Genomic DNA, 5,080 nt, shown 5'->3' with positions numbered 1-5,080 from the left:
GAATACAACACACACACACACGCGCACACACACACACACACACACACACACACACACACACACACACACACACACACACACACACACACACACACACACACACACACACACACACACACACACACACGCACACACACACACACACACACAACACTTACTGACGTGCACGCGTGTGTAAGCATAAGCACCAAATAACGGTGCTACATAGTGAAGGTCACCTGATCACTATAGCTTCACTCACGCCACACCTGTGTCTACATCTAACTACTGACATTTGGTAAGTTTAGTGAAAGTTAGACACGTACACGTGTGTTAGACTGATGTGTGTGAATTTAGAAGTGATCTACCCCCCGTAAACGCATCCACACACACGCACACACACACACACACACACACACACACACACACACACACACACACACACACACACACACACACACACACACACACACACACACACACACACACACACACACACACACACACACACACACACACACACACTTTATTTTCTCATTCAGTGGTTAATATTGACTATTGTTCCATTTGAATTATTTTCTTATACGAATAAGGTTAACTGGAGCCTTTTTTCCATCTTTGATGTGTTTTGTGTCAACATTTAGTGCAGCTGATCTCTGTGTGTGTGTTTGCACCTGCTTGTCAGGCGTAGTATTTTTCCGTATTAAAACAATCAGAGCAAACAGTTCCAGATTTGCTCCTACTGCATTAATTTATTTGCATGTCCTCCTCCCCTTTTTCTGCGTGTCTTACAAGATCCGCCCACATATTAATCAGATGGAAACGTGCTAAATGGATTGAGGCCGCATTTTGACGTGCTGAAGATGCGCAGTCCTGATTCCTTTGGGTTTATTAGCCCGTGGAGTACCGTTTACACACGTTTTAATATCCCTTAACATTTAGGGTTCTATTCTCCCGTCTGGATTTAAGCATTTTTTTTGCGCGCCTGCAGTTATGCACTCTCCTACGCGTATTCTCTGGTCCAGGTTGCTGACACGCCCACTGCGCATAAGGAGCCGACAAGCGTGTTTGTGTGAATGAAGGCGGGCTGAAGGAAAGGAGGTGATGTCATTTTTTTAAGCTGTCTAGAAATCACGGAACCTGGAGTTTAAAGTTCACTTTTTATTTGAAACGCCTTCATTGATAAACAATGTAACAGGTTGATTTGTTCAGATTATTGATCAGATTATTGCAGTGTGACTGAGTCACAGTTAAAATATCTTTCTTTCATCATCATCATCATCATCATCATCATCATCATCATCATCATCATCATCATCACCATCACCATCATCATCATCACTGTAAAGTGTGACAGAGTTAGATGAGATGATGTAATGTGGCCATACCAGCCTGTCATTGCCCGATCCCGTTAGATCTCGGAAGCTAAGCAGGTCTGGGCCTGGTTAGTAGATGGATGAAGACCACTGAGAATTCCAGGTGCCACAGTGGGGTGACAGTCACCCAGTGGTATCTGTCATTGTGCCCTTGTGCAAGGCACTTCACCTACATTGCCTAGTATGAATGTAGTGTGTGAGTGAGTGTTGGTGGTGGTCGGAGGGGCCGATGGTTCACTATGGCAGCCTCGCTTCCGTCAGTCTGCCCCAGGGCAGCTGTGGCTACAATAGTAGCTTACCACCACTAAGTGTGGAGTGAAAGAATAATGCCTTAATTCTGTAAAGTGACTTTGAGTGTCTATGATAAAGCGCTATATAAAACTGATGCATTATTATTATTATTATTAACAACGTGTCCACAGAGCGTCCTGCTTTAATACAGAGGGATGTTTACAGTGAAACAGAACTATTAACTTCCATAATACACAGTTTTAAATATAAATAATTTAAAGTGAGCTGAGCGTCATTAAAATATCTGTGGGAACAGTTTGTGTTCCATCCTCATCTGCATATGACAGCATGTTTCACTCTGTAGTGGATCAAACTGTGACTTTACGTTGGACATAGTATGAAAATAGTTGAATCACTGTGACCAACGTGGACAGAAATCTGTGTAGCTTCAAATGTAACTAAGTCCATATTTCTAGTGTAATATAATGTTTCACCTTATGGGGGCGCTGCACTTATTCCAGGGTAAGAAGAACGTGGAGGAAAAAGATTTACGCACACTGGAGAATGCGCGTAAAGCCAGATTTGAATGGGAACGCCCACATTTCAGAGTTGCTCCACCCACAGTATGTAACTGGGATGAAGGTGTGCATCGACTGACTTAAGTACAGGAGGAAAATAACAGAAAAAGGTTGTGAAAAATGGGGTGACACACACACACACACACACACACACACACACACACACACACACACACACACACACACACACACACACACACACACACACACACACACACACACACACACACACACACACACACACACACACACACACACACACACACACACACACTTTAACCCCAGGTGTCAATAAGGTAACTTGAGTGTCCACCGCAAAATATGAAATAAAACCATCCAGTCCTTTGTTTGTGGACTTGTTTGTGACGTCACAAGCAAAGAAAATACACTTCCCCCCACTGGTAACTCCACCCCCAACCTGTTATATCGCCTCATATCACTGATCTGACATGTTTGTGACACAATCACGCAGCGGTTGAACAAAGAGAATGATTATCACTTTAAATGCACTTCCTGTGGTTAGAAAAAAGGAGAGTTTATATTTTCAATTAAATCCACCAGTATTTGGTCTCTTTTAATCTCTTTCTCTTTTCCTCGTGTGATGATTTTGTTAAAACAAATCTGAGTCAGAATCAGAAAAGTTTTGTTGCCATGTACAGTATTTAACAATGTAAGGTATTTGACTCTGTGGATGATGCAAATAAACAGAAACGATAGAACAGGAAAACTCTGGCTCTCATAAAACAAGTAAAAAAAGTGACTTTGATTGTTGCACAAATACTCTGACGTAAAACTTTAGTGAAACTCCAACACTGTAAGAATCGTCTCAATCAGAGCAAACGCATCAATACTTGGCAGCAAATGTTCAAAATGCATTGAGAAGGAGACACAAACCCACACAGGGAATAGATCTGACTGTGTTAGATCCAATTAAACACAACAGCATTAGAATGAAGGAAGACCCATTACCTCTATAGATCAATACCAGCCTACTGTGTGTGTGTGTGTGTGTGTGTGTGTGTAGGGAGGACACACGGGTCAGTGATGGGATGGTTTTACCTTGCAGCCAATCAGAGACAGTTATCAAACGTGCTCCAATCGTTAAACCAAGATCATGATTTATAGCAGCATTACCCCCTCCCGTTCTTTATTTCCTCTGATCAGACGTTGTGTGTTCTCTGGTGATAATAGACACGCCTCCATTCAGTGACCTCACCTCAGATACCTTCATAACGCAGTGAGAGCTTTTATCTAAAACCAGGACAAGTAGAGCTTTAATTTCCTCACAGCAGGAGAATAAACACTCATATGTTTGCATGTATTTGTACATTTGTAAAATAAAATGAAAAGGATAAAAACGGTTTAGATTGAAGCTATGCAGCAGTGGGCGGGGCCAAACAAGACAGCAGCTGTTAGCGAGTAAAGGCAGATTTTTAACGTCTGTCAAAAATACAATTAAGATAAATCCAAAAATACACTTATTGTATTTAGACAACATGGAAACGTGTGTAATCTGTTTTAACAGTGATGTAATGATTCCATTAGTGAAAAACTACAAAACTGTCATTTTGTTGTAAGAATTTAAAAGTGTATGTTTACATCATTGTTTACATCATTGTCTACATCATTGTTTACAGTCCTCCATTTTGATTCACTGTAGGTTTAATTTTCAATAAATCATCTGTGTGAAGGTGTGTGATGGTGTGTGTGATGGTGTGTGTGATGGTGTGTGTGAAGGTGTGTCATTAGAGCAGTGTGGGAGGAGTTAGGTTTAATTAGTTTGACAGTTTTTAATTAAAACAGACATTGACTTAATAATTTACAATATGGTTTAAATGTACAAACATTTTTTCAGTGTAAAGGCTACATTATTCTGTAGCACATATGGTTGATTTGTTGTCAGTATTTAAAATGTTGAGCTTTAAGTTTTTCTGTAGCGTCATTTGTAGGACGATTGGTCTGTTTTTGAAGAAGAAGAAGAAAAATATGTTTTGCTTCAGTCAAACAGCATGTGTTTCAGTTTGGTTTAATATTTTTATTTGCTCCATCATATTAACCAATAAAAGTGATAAAAAAAGTAAATTAGCTTGTGCTACTTCAGTAGTTTGAGGTCAAACAAATAACACAAATGTCCTTTCCTACTCGTTCTATTCTTACAACGTGATAAAACATTTGTAAAGAAACCGTGTGGCGTTTTAAAGTTAGAGTTTAAAGCTGTAATGGCACATTCAAAGTACAGCTTCCATTGGATGATTAATTGTGGTGTTAAGAAAATGCTGAGAGGAATTTTTCATCTCCCAGACCATCTGTGCCCTGAAATATATTTAGAAAAGTGTGACACTGAGTCAGCTTCTATGGTTCTGCTCTTCTTCTCTGACCATCATGTAGTGATGGATGTTCCTCTGTGACCTCAACACACACACACACACACACACACACACACACACCAGACAGTGACAGTGACGGGAATCAGTGTCGACAGGAGGCGTTTTGTCCTCCGTTCACATCAGAAACATTTCTTTCTCTCTCTCATGTTGTCACGCACACACTAAACCATCTTTATTCTGCCGCTGAACGCCAAACCAGTGCTAAAGCCACCTTGTTAGAATGATACAAATCAGTGTGATTGGAAGCAGCTGTTGTGTGTGTGTGTGTGTGTGTGTGTGTGTGTGTACCTGTGTGACAGGCCTGTTAGGAGGTGAAGTGGCTGCTCCGTATACAACCAGCTGGCGGCTGATTAGAAAACAGCTTGAACTGTTTGTGGTTAAAATATTTTAGCGTTGCAGTGGTTTTTCTTTTTTTTTCACAGGTGGAGATAAAAGTGAGGCCAAAGGAAGACGACAGATGACACACACACGTCTAACACTGCCTGCGACGGGTTACTGGGATTACTTTACCCAAGGCCGAAATTCCCAT

General features: G+C 40.8%; 1 pseudogene; it reads left to right on the top strand.

Annotated features, from left to right (window-relative positions):
- Positions 1-1,353: 1,353 nt before the first annotated feature.
- On the top strand, positions 1,354-1,470 carry LOC114455753 (uncharacterized; annotated as a pseudogene).
- Positions 1,471-5,080: the final 3,610 nt, after the last annotated feature.

This window comes from Gouania willdenowi, chromosome 21 (genome assembly GCF_900634775.1).
Source record: "Gouania willdenowi chromosome 21, fGouWil2.1, whole genome shotgun sequence".
In the NCBI taxonomy this organism is placed as follows: domain Eukaryota; kingdom Metazoa; phylum Chordata; class Actinopteri; order Blenniiformes; family Gobiesocidae; genus Gouania; species Gouania willdenowi.
This window is presented reverse-complemented; position numbering and strand designations above follow the sequence as displayed.